The sequence below is a fragment of the Streptopelia decaocto genome (assembly GCF_964273445.1).
Source record: "Streptopelia decaocto genome assembly, chromosome: 7".
NCBI lineage: Eukaryota > Metazoa > Chordata > Aves > Columbiformes > Columbidae > Streptopelia > Streptopelia decaocto.
In genome coordinates, this window is record NC_138661.1 from 53,269,151 (window position 1) to 53,287,191 (window position 18,041).

The following is an 18,041-nucleotide window of genomic DNA, read 5'->3' on the forward strand; positions in this document are numbered from 1 at the left end:
AGCTCCGCTGCCGACGCTCATCTGCTGCCCAACCACTACTGCTATATTTGAGCCACAGCCTTGCCCCCAACAGTATGATATCGGTATCAATAAGGCCCGTTCGGGGTTGCAAGAAAAACAACAACGCAGTTTCAAACTGAGGCATCTCAGAGACAAAAATCAATAGGGAAGATTGGAGGCAAGGAAAATAAAGGATGCAATGTTGTATTTCACTGAATTGCTGTACTTTGGACATAACAGGGGATTGTTAATAGGTTACATGGAAAACCACTGCTAGAAATGAGGAATATACAGGATCTTGTGAACTTGATAGCTGTGAGATTTATCCTAGCAGCCTTTTAAATCAACGTAATGTCTCATTTTCCAAGCATCAACTTCCAATCATTTATTTTCACTACTGTATTCAGCGTTCAAGGAACGCTTCTGTGTATCTTCCCTATATCCTGCTTCAGGAAAAGACAAATCACTGGAACGAGGGCCAGTGGCATACAAAGGATTCTTGGGAAAACTGCTCTTTTATTTTAATATATTTGTACCAGCTGGTAATTTATCTTTTACAAAGCTGTGGATGGCTGAAATTTCATTGCAAGGAAACCATGCTCTGTTTAATAAGAAGAATAATAAAATGCCATGATTTGTAGAAAGTAACTTTTTTCCTTGACCTTTTTATTACTGGCAAAATGTCAGCAGATTATTAAAGTGCAGAGAGCACAATCTATGATAAATAACCTTGTATTGCCACATACCAGACCCAAACACCCCCTCCTCTCTGTCCAAACATATACCTCAGTTTTCCAAAATGGCTCTGATTTGTAAAGAATTACAGATAACTAATAGAGTCTGAATGCCAAGTGTAATACTGTGGGTGAAGAGGGCTTGCTCAATTCCTGGAAACATAAACAAGGAAGGGAAGGAACAAAAAAGCACAAGAGCCAGAATGCAGCCTTACTTCTGTATGTGGCAGCTGCAAGATCACTAATGGCATAATACATGCAATCTTTATCTTCACCTGAAATAGAGCAGCATGAAAATTTGGAAAGGACCCAGCCAAAAACCACAAGGCTGTCACCAGGTCTTAAATCAACTGCAATGAGAGACTGAAGGTGTTGAACCTACTTAACTAATCAAAGACACTTAAAGCATCACCTGATCATAGAATGCAATTACTTAGAGGGAAAAGATGTCAAAAAGCTGGAAAAATGAAGCTAGAAAAAAGCCAGATTAGAGAGGAAGTACACATCTTTTATTGTAAAGATAATTACCCTTTGCACACATTGATGAACAGCATGAAAGAACCACCAGCAAAAATTGAAATGCACTGCATGCCTAAGACACATGCTGTAATTCAACCATAAGTTACAGTATATAAGGTAAGAATCCCAAGCTTAAATCCTGTGGCTTGCAGGTGCAAAGCCAAATTAGATCAATAGGACTGACACTTCTGGCTTTAAAATCCAGGATGCAAAGAAAAGCTGAACTGTCCAAAAAGCAAACTCCAGCCTTCCTACCTGAGCCCACTTACTCACCTGATGAGCACCTTACGAGATCACCGTGCCAGCTGCTATGGAGCCTTTTCCCCAGGCTGCCCGAGTGCTGCACCTCGCTGTGCTGTAAGCAAGCAGCCCGGCAGCCTGCGACAGGCAGCTCATGCTGCACTTTAAACACTTTTAGCCCCTAAACACCGCATTTATTCTTCACTTAATTCTTCTAGGGTCCATCTCCAAATCAGCCTAAGGAAAAATTGTTTTACTGTCTTCAGTAAAATAAACCTTTTGATTATTTGATATCCTGTTTCATTTTCTGGTACTCAAAACTAAATGGTACATATATTTACAGTACTGGGCGTCTCATCTGTATCTCATCTAGAGATGAGACAGACTCACTGAACCAATGGCTTAGAGCACAGTAGGATTGCCCATTAAAAATACTATGCTATAATTCAAGGCTTCCTACAGGCACCGTCTGTTTGCAGCTCAGCTCATTTTCAAAACATTATTAAGAGCTACACTATTTAACTCACCATTTAATTTTGACGTTAAATGAAAGCAAAGAGCACGATGATGAAGCGTCAGTGAAAAAAGATGGGCCTGAAGATTTCCCACTAGCTTTATCCAGAGAGTAAAGAGGCATACTCTGGCTGGGACAGGACAGGTAGAGAAGGCCAAATAACCCAGAGAAGAGATCAGATCCACTCCCCACCCTCATAATAGAGTCTTGTAGGTCAGCAGCACAGGAAAATAAATAAAAACCCAACCCCAAAACTTACTTTCTGTTTATTATTTTTCCAGTGCAGCCAGAGGCATAGGGGTGCAAGCAACCTCCCCACAGCTACACAAGGCCTGTGATGGAAGCAGGAACTAACACTGATCTCCTGGATACAAAGCCTTAACCACACAATTATCCTACTTTCACTGCCTCAACCTGTCTGAATCCAGAAGTACCACATTACTGGGGGAGGGAAGAAAAGAGAACATTTATTGGGAATATTTCTGACCCACCTAGAAGCAGACACTGCCTCCATTGGTTAAGTCTCCCATATTGCAGTCCAAGGAATTTGGAAAAAGGGTATCAGCTTTTAGTGCTCAAAACACTCAACCTTCTGAAGTTCAGGTGAGGCACAGACCCTCTATAAATCAAGCAAAAAGCCCCACATTGCTTAATGCTTTTTAGACAGGGGACTGGAATGCTCAAGAGACTAAATAATTCACACACTGCCTTTCCCCGGGAGTTCACATCCAGCCCAGATTACAAGTGTCAAGTACAATCATGTGCACTCTTGATAGAGTTTGAGAGGTAAGAGAACAGCCCGAGTGCAATTCCCAGAAGACAAATGCTCATATGGGAAAAGTCCCTGTGGATTACCTTGGCAGCAGTCCTAGCAGGACAGCAAGAGAAGCCAGTGGAGGGAATACTGCAGAGAAGTGGTGTATTGGACCCCTGGGTATGGTACACAGGTGAATAAATGAGGGAACAAGCTTTTGTTTCCCCTTGACGGTTTCAGCTTCTGAAGACCCAGTGAAATCCTGTCCCAAATAAATCCCTTTTATCCCCACGGAGAGGCAGGGTCTGCTTTCAGCAGTTCCACATTCAAAGCATAAAGATACCATTCTCATTTGCAACCAAACATGCACAAAAACAAAGAGCTGGTGAGTTTTAAATAGTATACACAACTCTGCACACCTCAAACAAGGGAGCCAGAGGGAAGTGAGCGCCCGCACAAGCTGCCTGCAGCTCCAGTCAGGGCAGAGCAGCAGAGGCAGGGGCTGGTGTGCACCCACTCAACCAGCCCAGCAACCTGAGCTGTTGCAACTTGCTACAAGCAGCAAACTACACCTTGCTCTGCAGCATGGGCAGCGCACAGAGGGAGCAGGGCCCGCAGGGAACTCTGCTACAGGCCAGTGCCTTCAGAGCTGGCTCCCACAACAGCGTTTTCCTAGAAGTGCCCTCCTTGTGGAGCTCCAGGCTTTGCTTGAAGGTGCAATCTATTCCTTCACTCAATTTCCACACCTGTTTTCACTTGGAGTGCCTGCTGTTTCCTTTCAAAAATTGCTGCATCCCTGAGGTACAAAGGGCAGAAAGCTCTTCTAGCAAAACCTGGGAGTCAGCAATAGAGAGGGGAAAATAAATTATTAAGGACCACACTGATACAGATTTTCTTTCTCTCTGGAGCAAAACTTAAATCTTTCTTCCCCCATCCTGGCTATGGTAATAATGTACAACTATTCATTATCCTCATCTAAACTAGAAAAGCCTCTTTCAATTTAGCACTTAATACAATTATGGTAAATTAAATAGCATCTAGAAAAAAGTCTTACTTTTTCACAGCTATTATCTTACCTCTACGAAACTCTAGTTAAAAGTGAATCTAGCTATTAAACAGTAAGGGTTTGTATCTATTCAGAGAGCAGGAAAGCAAGATGTTCAGCTGAAAATTGTTCAAATTCTGTTTCCAAATTCAATACCACATCTCCAAGGGAAAACAGGAGAACTTCAATAATGATAGCACAAAGTCTCTTTTGCATTGTGGAGGCAGTACTTAAGCACCAGTTATCCATTCACTTTCATTCACCTCAAAGTTTCTTTTTTTAATATGAGGAAAAAAATACATTTTACAAAATAACAAGGCAAATTATTGTCTTGGTGTGCTTTCAACAAGAGTTCTCTGCGGCTACTGATATGTTATTAGTGTGATTTCTATGAGAGACACACAGGATAAAGCACACATGGCTGCCATGAAATCAACAGGAAAACACACCAACTTCAAGAGGGTCAGGATGTCAAACACAACACAGGAGAGATCAAACTACAGAGGCCAGGAGATCACATAAGAAGCCATGCACATTTATACACCATCTAATATACAGTGATAAGCAGTAAAAGCTTGGAAGATCCAGTTCTGTAAACACTGCCCTAAATAGGGACTTGTTTGTGTGAGTCCATGTCATTGCAGTCAAAGTGGTTTCATTTGCGAGGACCAAGTGCAGACACAGATTTCATACCTATTCACATCCGTACCATGGAAGGATGTGAAAATCTCAAACACAGATCTTTCCTAAAAGCTTAGTCTCTTTAAAGCAATTTATTTCTATTGCTACTCAGGGGGGGAAAAAAAAAAAAGAAAAAGACAACAAAGCAACTACAAGAAGTATCCAGGAGAGACTCTTGGTTAATGGTCATTCTGCATTCTCATAAATAAATACCACCTTGATAATACTTGAACTGATATTAGAAGCAATATTTTTAACACAATGGAAGCATACCAGCCATCAGGAATAAAACATTAAGAAGAAAATATCTTTATTATATTGTTGTTCAACAATTGTGAGAACATTAGCAATAAACAGCAGCGGGCACTAGAACTGCTCTCTGCTAACTGTGCGTCTTGTGGATAACAGCGAAACTTACATTAACACCATGATGTCAGTAGACAACAGCTTTATAGCAGAGAACAGCATATTGTGCACTTCTGGAAAAAGGAATCTTTAGCATTGCAGGGATTATCGTGGTTAAATTGCTTATGAGTCACAGCCAGTTGCTCAATGTTTCTCAGTTGGTTCCTACCTACCTTTTATTTCCTGAGGATGCACCAGTTCAGACTGATGGGCCAAGGCTAGTTGTATGAGGTTCAACAAGGCCAAGTGCCTGGTCCTGCACTTACTTGGGTCACAACAACCCCAGGCAATGCTACAGACTGGAAAGCTGCCTGGCAGAAAAGAACCCAGGGGTGTTGGTTGACAGTGGCTGAACATGAGCCAGCAGTGTGCCCAGGTGGCCAAGAAGGCCAACAGTATCCTGGCTTGTATCAGGAATAGTGTGGCCAGCAGGACTTAGAGAAGTGACCATCCCCCTGTACTGGCACTGGTGAGGCCCCGCCTCAAATCCTGTGTTCACTTTTGGGCCCCTCAGGACAAGAGAGACACTGAGGTGCTGCAGTGTGTCCAAAGATAAGCAAAAAATCTGGTGAAGGGTCTGGAGCACAAGTCTTACGAGGAGCATCTGAGGGAACTGGGGTTGTTTAGCCTGGAGAAAAGGAGACTCGGGAGACTTTATTACTATCTACAACTGCCTGAAAGGAGGTTGTAACATGGAGGGTGTTGGTCTCTTCTACCAGGTAGCAAGTGATAGGACAAGAGAAAATGGCCTCAAGTTGCTTCAGGGGAGGTTTAGATTGAGTGTGAGGAAAAATTTATTCAGAGAAAGCATTGTCAAGCCTTAGAAGAGGTTGCCCAGGCAAGTGGCTGAGTTACCATCCCTGGAGGTGTTTAAAAGATGTGTAGATGTGACACTCAAGGGACATGGTTTTAGTGGTGGACTTGGCAGTGTTAGGTTAATGGTTGGACTTTATGATCTCAAAACTCTTTTCCAGCCTAAACAATTCTATTATTCTGTGTTCGGAGAAGAGAATAAAACTGGTACTGTTACACCCACTCTCTTAGCCAATTAAAAGGAGTTATTCAGTATCTTGCTTACACAATAGGATTATTTTTATTTATATTAGTAGAACAGTCCAGCAGAAGCCAAGACAACACTTCACTAGACAATGTGTGAACTTACAATAAAAAATAGACCTTGGCATCACAGAACACGTAATCCAAGCAGACTTAAGATGAAAAAAGCATGGGAAGCTGAAGTTAGCACACCCTGGCCACATACCTTTTCAGAGTGCTCAGGAATAGCAGACCCTACACCACACTTCTCAGATACACTCATGGCTGGGGGATTCTCCCAGCTTCTCAGCACACCTCACCCTCTTGGAAAAGAAACCTTTCAGCACCTGGGCTGAGGGTTTCCACAAGCTAGAACTTGAATACCAGCTTGGAAAAAAATAGCTTAGATGCCTGACAGTCTGGGCTTGGTTTACACAGCCTCCAGCCCTGTCCACAACTAGAGCTCCAAGTCTACTGCAATGCACAGATGTGTGAATAAATGAGTGCAGTATAACCATGTGCCTCCTATGACCTGAAGTCCAGAGAGAAATTCAGGTGGTAACAGCAGTCTGATTACAGGCAACAAAGCCTGAGTGTGTCATCAGTCAAAAAAATACGGGGCCTGGTTTGCATCCACTCAACCTGAATTAAAACAAAGAGCAAGACAAGGAGGTTGGGTCAAATTAACAGATATTAAAATGGAATGGAGAAAATCTATTTTAAACCAAACTCAACAATAAAGACTGTGTATTTCATACCTAACACACCTGTGTCCTGCTCTAGACTGACAATAAACGAGAGCTCCATGGAAGGTGGCTTAAATTACTGCCTTCCCCAATACTGCTGTATTCATATGGTGCATTCAGTGTTCACAGAAAGCCTCTGTAATCCAAGTAAGGATTTACAAATTTCTGGAAAAAAAAAAATTACATCGTTCAGACCTGAACTATCTTTGACCCACATATGAAATAAAAGGTCATGAAATGATCTGCAAATCCAGATTTGTTTCCATAGTAAGGTAAGGGGAAAAAAATATTCACTGCATCAGCAGCTGTGAGGCTTGCAGCATTGTGTGAGGTTCTTTTCAAAACACCACAGCATGAAAAGGCAGAAAGATTCATCTTATAAAATGGAAATCTCATCTATTTGCATCCATGCCAGGAGTTTACCAGAATAACCCCCCCACCTAGCATTACTTCCAGTGGCAATTTCACATTCAGCTTCCAGGGATTTTACAGACAAGGCAGCAGCAGCTCCCTGAGTGAACTGTGCAATGTTTGATAAAGTGCTAAAAAGCCTCCATCACTTCCTATTACTACATAAAAGTGATTCTCTCCTGATGCTGAAAGTCATACCAAAAAGAAAAATAAGCAAAAAGGAAAGATTTAAAAAAAAAAATAAATTTTTCTTTTCATTCTGCCAAGATTACCCACAGTGACTAATAGCTACCCACATCATGCAATGCAGCAGAGTTCCCTTTTCTCCTCACTGGGATGTGGCAATTTTTTGCTGTGAAGAGAGAATTCCCTGTCATTATAATCTGAGAAATGATCTAAACAACTGAATAGCACAATGCTAGCGTGGGCTTCGCACTCTTAACTGGAATCAAACAACACAGGTAACAAAAGCCAAACTGTCTCTGCAGCGCTGAAGGTGGAAAGGAGCAACACCACAAACAGTTGTCTGGAACAAACTGCATTACCATAGAAATTAATTTGTCTTTTAGAGCAATCTTGTGGTTTTGCAGTGAGAAAACTGAAGGAGAGTTTGCAGGACACTGCTTTTGTGCTCAAAGTGCTGGGATGTAGAAGGACCAAGTCCACATTCAAGCTTTCTGCTCAACATAGAACTAGACATTTCATCACTCAACACCTGTCTTCATCTTATAGATAAGCAGCAAGTCAGCTTTTATCTCAGCCTCTACTGATCAATTTAGATAGCATACCCTTTGGGACTCTACTACAGTAGCATGCCATTTCAGGAATACACAAAAAGTAGCTATTACATTATTCTTTGGGAATACAGTTTCACATTGATTGATTCAGTGACAGATTAGATAGAATTGAAGCAGGCAGACCCGCTGCTAGGGTTCCCCACACCCCACCCCAGGATAGCTGCACACGGCCCAGCTTATTAAGGACATGTGTATTTCTCTTTTGCCTTTAGTTGCTTAATTTGACATTGATACTATAATCATGCAAATGGTAACTAGGTTGCCAAAACAGCCAAATTCACACAGCCCTACAGCCAATTCTCAAGAAGTCAGAGCTTGGCTTGGGGTTTAATAAAACAAAAACTATCAAGAAGGCTGCCAGCACAATACAGTTATTGATATTGCCTCATAGCACAGACCTCAGCGACACATTTCAAAAAGGAAGCTTAGGTATACACCTAGCTGTTTATTAAACAAGGAGGAGAAAAGAGCCTTTTCAGTCCAGAGTTTGATTTACGCATCCATAAATAGTTCAGTCCAAAAGGAGTGTAGGGGAAATAATGGCAACAGTTCAGCTGTAGTTCTACAAATACAAAACAAAACCATCTGAGACTAGAGAACAAAGGGTATGCCCATATTTTTTTGTCTAGGTTTCAAAAATTAAAAAAAAAAAAAAAAAGCAGCACACACAACACCAAAAACAACCAAGCAAAAAACACCTACACAAGCAGCTGGACTATTCTAACCTAGAGAAAAAGTCTACTTTTCACATCTCTCCTTTTGTGATGGGCAGAAACAATTTAAAATGTATTCTTACTAGCCTGCTGTCAGCTGCTTCCCATTATGCACAATATTCGCCTTTAATCCCTTCATCTTTTCATATGACACAGATGCATATACAGTACCTAGAGCCTGATGCAAGCACAACACCCCTGTACCTTGAAACAGTATTCCAGTAATTCAGAAATGCAGAAATTATCAAAGTAGTCTTGGCTTTTGAATGTGTCCATGATAAAAATACTCCTGGTCAGCAGGTATTATTTTGGGAAGGTTTTTCTATTTCCTGCCTCATCTGATCTCACATTCCAACCTTGGGAGAGAGCACCCATGAATTAATTTTGCTACCACTGCCTCCAGAGTAGCAATGGACAGAAGCACTTCAACAAGGAGTCTCAAAGCTGCTACTAGTTGAAGGCTGGCTTAAAATATACAGTATGCTAAAATGTGCTGTGTCCAATTAGTATCACAGCAGAAGCACGTGGGTAGTAAATCCTACAGACAGGAAAACTGCTCCTGAAGAGTAACCCATCACCATGGTGGGGAGACATGAAGAAAGCAGGCAGGGACAACGGGAGGACAAGACTGCAAAACCAGGGCAGCATGTAGATAGGTGTGAGGAGAACCCCTCAGGATATGGGAGAAAGTCCTCAGCAACTCATCCTCTGCAGTAACAAAGCAGCAAGTGGGAAGGTCTGGGCAGGAGGTACACTGCTCCTTAGCCCTCCACAGAGGCTCAGCAACTGCTTCTCAAAAGGGTGTTTGTCAGGATGATTGCCTCCTTCCTCCTTCATTGCACGGCCAGAAAGAGCCACAGTGGTGGGGCGGGGCTGGGATGAGGACAGAACCTGTGATTTAGACACAGCCCTGTACAATTAAATGAACCACAACCACACTGCTCCATAAGGAGGGCAGCGAGCTCCACACTCGGCAGCAGCTGGGAGGAGTTTGCTCAGCCTCAGAAGCTGGTTGCTCTGGAAAGCACAGCACAAACACCAGTAGTGACAGTCAGGAGCCTGCAAGAGAAGTAAGCAAGCCCAGCCCCACACTGAGACAGCCTGGCAAAGCAGCTCACCGTCATTCTTGCCCAAACCCACATGTATTTGGCATTCGGATTGTCTGTTCCCATTCCCTGAGCTGCTTCTTGTGTTCCCTTTACCTCAGTAACCACAGCAGGCATGCACAAACACCTACAGTGTGCTGCCAGAGACATCTCATGCTGAGGAGCGGAGGCGTGAGGAGCAGCATTTCTGGCTGAGAAAACACTGTGCTATTAATGCTCCAAAGGCATGGAGGTCAGGAGAAGAAACATGAAATGCAACCTTTTTCCCAAACAAAACAGGAGATCAAATAGCACAAATCTGTGCAGTTGCAGGGGGAGGTCTGTGCTCCATGGCTCAGAAGCAGCAGGACCCTGCTGACACACTTCAGGGCATTCTCATTTTCACCTCTGAAGCTCCTGATCCAGCCCTAAAAGACCTTCACCACTGGCAACACTGATGATCTCACAACTGCCTCCAGCAGATAACAAGTCCCTTGGACATGAAGCGAGTCTAACCCAATTCAGATGTGCTTATTTTTTTTTTTATGATCTATAAACACAATATGAATTAGTTAAGTCTGAATTTCGCTCTGAATACAGCACACTGACTTCAAACACTGCCCATTACAGGTTACAGAAATGGCCTTTCCCTAGAGGTCTCCCAGATTGCAAACTGCAGCACCATATCAGAGCCATTTTTCCCCAGCTGTAGCCAAGGAAGCACCTTGCTTTTAATAAATATCTAACCCAGCAATAGAAACTGAGCCACCTGTACTGTACAAGCCTCCCTCCTACTCACCTGATGAATCAGTGTTGCAATAAAGCACATGGAAATTAAATTAAGTACCATGAAAAGATTACAGCAGTAGATCCGCCTTTCAGTTACATCCATGTAGCACCATGATTAAATCAGTCCTTAAGTTCACATTGTCCACTTCAGATCAAAACAGGCTGCGGGCAGGATTAAGGCCTGCATTTTTTCCCTTGAATCGGAGAGTTGCCATCCCTACCTTGATCAACAGCAGCACAAAGTAAACCCTTGTGCTGAATCAGACTCCCTTGCTGTCCCCACAGCTTTTCAGCGCAGCTCAGTCATCATCCTCTTCACCAGGCTGGGGTGAGTGTACTCTCAGGGTCACCATCCACCCCGCACCCTGCAGAGAACATCCATTCTCCACTTTCAGCAAGAAAACTTACCACGCACAGAAAGGAAGCTGCCACAGAGCACAACTTGAGGCTTATCTCCCTCCCTCTCCACTCACACCTCTTTGGAAACTTGCTGCCAAGGAGGAAAGGTGGCAGCTGGGGACACACACAGTGCCACGACTGCTCTCTGCTGTACAGACATTGCTCAATACTATTATCATGTGCATCAGTGTAAAGATAAGAAAGGAATATTTTCACAACAAAGATACTGCTGCAGCTGGATGAAGTGAGGAGGTGACTACACAGCTTAAAGAAGTTTCCTCCTCACTGAAGTTAAACAACTGTTTCACACTACAGCACTTCAGGTTTGCTTAGCACTCAAAAAACATGATTTCTGATCCAGCAGACAGTTGTATGTGCTTATATTTATTTATTTATTTCTCCAGGAATGCCGCTTTGCTTCACTCAGTGCAAGCTAAAAGCATTTCCAAACTCATGTGTGGTTTTTAGACAGCAATGCAAATGGTCTCCAGAATGGTATCAGTACTAGTGCCTATAGGAAAGGTCATTACTATTGTCACTTACACATAGGCAATTAATACCATAGCAGACAGTCCCCTGACTATTTCCTCACCATCCTGGAACAAGTTCATTGCAAATGGGTTCTACCAACCAGACAGGCCCACACATCTAAAGAAATGATGTCACCTTGACAGCCTGCAATCCTCCATGCCATGCCAGGCACACATCAGCCATCCAGTCCTGCCATGCAGGCATGCCAGGGCGGTGGGGGCCACGCCGCAGCCCCCACCGTCAAACCCCAAACCGCAACAGGCACACAGAAACAGTAAAAACTGCTGCTACACACAACCTGGGCACAAAGCATTTGCACAGGTAGTCGGGTTACCTTCCCGGAGCTGCCAATGCTCAGCCTCTAACTGAATTCACTCCGCTCATGAGATGACTCCGGGGTACCACGTTACATTTCAAGATAGGCAGCTGGGCTGTGCGAGGGACAGGGAGAAGGGCTGGCGTGGGTGGCTAATGGATTTAGTGGGTTAATTGGGGGGAAGTATTTGATTATAAAGACTGTTTTGAGGAGGATGGCCTTTGGGGGTATGGGGAGGGAAGTGGCTTTTTGGGGAGCAAAGAGGTCGGAGACAGCCGACCCACAGGCTGGAGAAGGGGGGAGCCCGGCGCGTCTTACCTTGTCGGGGCGGCCGAGCCCCCCGCGCCGCCTTCAGCACAGCGCGGCCCGCCGCCGCGCCGCCCGCATCGCCGCCAGGACACGCGTGGGATGGGGCGGGGAGGACACGCGTGGGCCCCGCGGAGCCCCTGCCCCCACGGCAACGAAAGCGCACAGCGGCGGGCCGCGGCCGGACAGCTGCTCGGGGGAGGCGGCGGCGGCGGCAGGAAATACCAAAAGACTGATCCAACAACGCTCGGGAGGGAGGGAAGAGAGGGGGGGAATAGAGGAAAAAATAGAAGGAGGAGAAAAACAAAAAGGGAGGAAAAAAAAAAAGAAAGGAAACGTGCAAAATCCGGGCGGGATCGGCGCGGAGCGGGCGCGGCGCTCGGCTCCCCGCACCGCGGCCCGCGGGAGCGTCTCCGGGCCCGCCCCGGGCTCTCCCCGCCGGCCCGGCTGGGGCTCGGCTCGGTTTGGTTTGTTATTTTCCCCCTGGAGTTTGTTTCGTTCTTCTCCTCGACACAGGGAGAGGCTGAAACCAAGGCAGAGCAAATAAAGCAAAGAAAAAAATCCCCAAACCAAAACCATGCAGACCCCCCGTGCAAGCAGCTAGACATCCTTGGGGTTCACTGACACCGTGTGCAAGGTAATGGAGAAAAGTCAACCTGGGGAAATCACCACGCTGAAGCCCTCCAGCTGCAGGAGCACTTTGTCTCAGCATCCAGCCATATGCCGACACCGACTCAAAAGCACCCGTGCAATACGCAGCTCTGACATGCAGCTGTGCACGCTCCCAGCTTCGCCTGTACATCCAGAGTGAAAAATCAATCCCATGGCAAGCACGGATATCTAAGCTCCTCCAGACAAGGAGGACAGTCCAATCATCGCATCCCTGGCCACAGCCTGCCTGCCCCTTGGGGGAGTCATGTGTTTACAGGCAGTACAACATCTAGTAAAACGCCGTGAGCAGAAAACTACCCAGCCACACGCATTTAACTGCTGCTTCCTCTCCTCTACACTCTGCGGGTCCCATGGTTCAACACTGGACCAAGAACAGGCAGCCAAGCTGGACTTCACACATCCTTCATAGCTGTGGGGAAAAGTAATGCTAGAAGTCTACCCAGACTTGGAAGAGCAGAGTTAAAAAGCACCCCAAACTTTCTGAAAACAAAATCACATGATTGGGTAAATGTGACCAGCATGTGTGTCTGACTTTCGTCATCAGTTCTGAATCACCCATGTACAGCTGAGACCTTGGTGCAAAACATAGTAGGGAGCTCAGCCTCACGCCTCTGAAACCAGAAGTGTTAAACCAGATTCTTCAAGTGCTCTGTTACCACCCCCACCCCCTTCACAGAAAAAGCTAGATCCTTTTTCTCTTTACTGTGTGCAACCTCTAAGCCTAGACAAAGATCTACCAGCTCTGATGTTCCTCATGCTACCCAGGAAGCCAGCTTCCAACCCTATAGAGCAATAACTCATTAATTGAAAAGGCCTCCCAGATCTAAGAAAATAAATCCTGAATTCATCCAAAGCTACAAGCTCAACTTAGACCAGGACACAATTTCTCTCACCTCCTGACAACTACAGCCCATCCACAGACTTCGAGGCTTCACTCTGCATCACTTACATCAACATACCAAATGTTAGCCACTAGTATTAGCTGGTTTTCTCCTAATGAGCTTGGTGGGACATAGAGCAATATGCACTATACCTAGCTAGGAATACAGCATGGTGCCGAAGATAAAAAAATCACCGTCTATTTTTTCTCGCTTCTAGAAGTTCTAGTACAAAGCAGAAACAGAACACAACAGGTTAAGCTGTCCTTGCTACTTAAGAATCACAACAGGCCCCTCTACCTGTTAAATAAGCCCTAGAATCACTTGCGTAGGGAGGTAATTATTAAATTCACTTGTATTTGTAGTGATTTCTGCCATCATCGGCAAGGTGTGGAGAGTTGTTATGATTCCAGCTGCCTTCAAGTCTGTTGGGATTTTGACTTAATCCTCACCAGTATTTTACCTGAGGGCAAACTTGTATGTACCATGCAATGTGGCTGAGCACTGCACAGAGATGCAAGGACCAGCATAAGCCAAGGCCGCTCGTCACCCTAGCTCAGGGTACTGCCAGGCAGAGCCACCATGTTGGAGGCAGAAGCAACTAACCCTGGCTCTTACTGGCTTTCCCTCTCCTCGCTGCCTCCTGCTGTGTCTGCTCAAGGTGACACCAGGTTCCTCTCTGTGCCCTCTGTTCCCTTCACCTTTCTGCTTTTAGGGTTGGCTCCCTCAAATGCAGCCAGGTAGTTTGCCAGCACCTCGCCTGGTCTAAATGGCTTTTTCACTAAACTGTGGGCTTGAAGTTGCTCCTGCTGTCTGCATTCAGATTGGCTTTGTCCAGCCATAGCAACAAAAGCGGCTCCTCAGCTACTCTGGTATGGAGATCTAGGGTTCCTGGAATCCCTACACAAAACAAGTGGGACTCAGAGTCCACTTCCCAAGGACTTGTGTTTTAAAAGTTTTTAAAACTCTTTTAAAAGTGTTTTGGCTACAGTTTTCCACTAAAGGATTCTCTGCTCAGCCAAACATTTCATTATTATTAATATTTCATCTGTTCACTGCCACATTGCCATACAAAGCTGATTTGATAAAAAACTGAGCATTCAAAAACATTCCTGTCAAAATAGTTACAGACCCTAATAAAGAATAATACTTTATGTTTTCCTATGTGTTCTAGGACAGTGCATATGATGTTAGTGATGTGGCTACACAGAGCAAAAGGCTTGCCAGCTAAACAGTCAACATTTTGTAAGTAAAACTGAATAATCAGAGAAAATTTACATCAGACTGATGATTTGCATCGTGTAGCCATGGCATTTCTGATGTGGTCCAGGGAGTCCTGAAATTGGATTTCTGTGCTTGCACCAGATGGGTCCTCTGACGCTGACTTAAGACAAAAAGAGTGACATCCATCATTTCCTTGCCTGTCAGACAGGACCTGGACCCATTCTCCCCCTTATAAATCCTCTTTAGAAACGAGGGGAAGCTGAATCATACAAACACTAGTATTTTCAAAGACTATTTTCCACGGCCCTCTAGTGTCTCTTCTGTTAACAGCCATTCAGGAGACAGCACATCTGCTTGGGCTCTGCTGGTTATCATTACCTTGCCTGCACCATCTGCAGTTCATGCGGATACATCTGAGCTGCCCGTAAAAGCCTGACAGGGTAGCTGTGGAGCACAAAGCTCGTGACCCAACCCTGCATTTGGGGTGAGGTTTGCTGTGTGTGTCAGCTTCAGTCTTAACACCACCTGAGATCCCTAGCTTAAAGCTAATTCATCAGTGGCCCCCAGATATGACCTATCCCTTTGACAAAAGCTTTCTGACAGATATACCTGGCAGTTAGGGTTGAGGTTCCTTCTGGTTTCAATTCTACTTTGCAAGAAAAGAGCCTTTCTTTTAGGGGGTCTGCAGCTGTGATATTTCCTTTCAGCATTTGCCAGTGTTTGCAAGGCTTACCTTTCTCACCACAGCAACAGAGCTCTGTCTTAAGAGGGCCTGTAAATTGGTGTGAACTCTATCTTAAGCAAGGGTAACAAAAACAGCAAAGCACAATAAGCTGTAATTGCAGTGCTGTGAGAGTGAAGTAAGAGTGATTCAGTTGTGTTACTCCGGTCCTTACCATCCAATAACACAACCCAGAGAGTTTAATAGTATGGATGCTTAAAAACATTATCTAATGTCCTTTTATGACAACCCTAGGAGATGTGCAATACCACAGTATCAATGCTGTTTAAAAATTATGATAAAGGGAGACAGGGAGGTAAGCTACAGCAACAGAAAAATCCTTTCTACCAGGTCAGCAGCCTGCCCTTTACTCTAGGAAATTATTGCAATCCTTTCCCTTACATCTTCCTTTTTTAATCCTTCACCTTTTGCTAACTGCTGAGCTCCTCTTCTCCCGCAACAGACATCAGACCCCACCTATGTGAAATGCAAATGCAAAGTCATTTTGCAATGCCCACAAGACTTGGATTTTATGCTTTCCTGTATCTTACAACACATCTACAACTGTTCTACAAGCTCCCGTTTATGACTAGAAAGGTTATTAAATACCATAAAAGCCATCAGATATATTTATTGGCCTCTATTAAAGTGGAAATTGAGAGGAACAATCATATTCCTATCATTATAATTAGTACTATAGCCATAACTGCATTAATCAGACATCATATGAACGGTTGTTAGCATTGCAAGATACTTGCCCTTAAGCTTATAACACATAGCGAGACAAGAAGCAGGAAGCTTTAAAACCAATGAGTTTAAAAAGAAGTTATTAAACTTGGGTCTTTATCATTAGGCATAAGCTTCAACACAGCTGTATACAGTTAACGATAAGAAAAAAACTTTTACCCGCATGCGTTTTCCAGTGCAAAGTTCCTTAGCAAAAAATATTTAATGCCATAGCTGGATAGAGCAGGAGTTTCTCGCTAACAAATAGTAGTCCATCTGCCTAGAGCTCAAAAAAAGTAAGTCAACAGCTAAACATGTTTGCTTATTTTACATTTTGAAAAACAGAGCTGCTGCTAAACCAGGTTCCTAATTGCAGGTTTGCTAAAACGGGTCTCTGGGGAAGTTAGTTACAAAAAACCACAAACGTCTGCCTGGGAGCTGCTGGAGATTGGAGTCCTCTTGTGGCAAAAGGTAGAGGAAAATTTTCAGCAGCTGATGACTGCTGAAAGTTGGGGCTTTACACAGGAGGCTGCACGGTGAGTAACAGATCCAGGGAGTATCAGCTTTGCAGAGTTCCACGTCACATTGCAGAGCATAAAAGCAGCAGCGTGAAGACTTCACGGCTGGCAGTGGGCAAGCATCAAAAGCAGCAGAATGCCATGGCATTTTGATACTGCAGACAGTGCTACTGTTTACTTTAGTAGCTCCTGTCTGTTAGTGTGTGTTCCCTGCTGAGATGATGTTTTTGGCTGGTTTGTTGTTTTTTTTTTTTTTTTCCCTTTGTTAGTAGAGGTAACTTTTCCTGAGTGTTTCGCTAGCGAGAACTTTTCTCCTGGCTAATACATTCACTGTACAGTAACACAGGCCAGCTCCCATCCTTCTTCTTGTCAGTCTGCTGCTGAGATGGGTAGATAACACAATTCTATAATAAGATATTGTTTAGATCCTGCTGCTCTGTATTTCATCTCCTTTTCTGCTGTGTTATTTTCTACCTGCAATAGTCCCTGTGGCCTGCCTTGAGTTCAGCTTAGGAGACATTTAGCGTGAATGATGGATGTTGGCCATGTTAGCACCATGCTCCCTGCCTGGAGCAGTACTAGAGAAGACAGAGTACATAAACAATCTGAGGGTCTTTCTTTACACACACGCTGCGATCAGAAGATTTTTCGTATGTCCACATTTGGGCTTTGGGTTGCAGCAAAGAGGTTACCTAGCTAGGAACTTCAGCCAGTGGGCTAAGCCTCCAAAGGGCTCATGCGCCACTCACAGCTCTGATGTTCTGTAAAAGAGGGTTTGAACTTTCAGGAAAGAGCCTCCAGCAATCGGTTGCAGCAGAGGCTTTGGACACAGTTTTAAAGACCTGCCAGCAACAAGTTAAAAGATCATAGATATTCATACCTGCTTTGTTTTCTCTATAGAACCGGTCGTATGCTTGGATGGTGCCCTGCCTTCTACAACCTTAACACCAAGGATGTTTCTCAGGAGTCTAAACACAGTGCCATTTCAACTACTTCTACCCAGACCTCATCCCATAGAGGTCTCAGGTACCTTAGATTAAACAAGACTTCTCGGGCAGATCTCACCTTCCCTAACCTGCATCCTCACTAACATAAACGTCTGTCTCAAGGGGGCTCACCCTCAGGAGTCCTAGAGTAAGGTCTGTGTTGGGAGGTAAGACTCTACTTCCATGCACCTTGGTCTTCCTACAACTGGAGTTAAATGAGGTTTAGTTGTCAAATGAGGACTACCTTAGGTCCTCATTTCTAATTGCTCATCTGAAGGCTGTTCACATCAAGCACC

At 44.4% G+C, this 18,041-nt stretch overlaps 1 protein-coding gene across 3 annotated transcripts in view; it reads right to left on the minus strand.

The window, feature by feature from the left end:
* The window catches only part of OSBPL5 (oxysterol binding protein like 5), a 183,650-nt gene that overhangs the window by 132,617 nt on the left and 32,992 nt on the right, over window positions 1-18,041 (minus strand). The window contains exon 1 of one of the 3 annotated variants that reach the window (XM_082058626.1): window positions 12,677-12,809. The exons of 1 other annotated variant lie outside the window; for it this stretch is intronic. The gene's annotated coding sequence lies outside the window, so the exon portion shown is untranslated. Of the gene's footprint in view, window positions 1-12,032; window positions 12,222-12,676; window positions 12,810-18,041 lie in introns of those variants that run through there. One more of the 3 variants, XM_082058625.1, reaches the window with a different exon arrangement.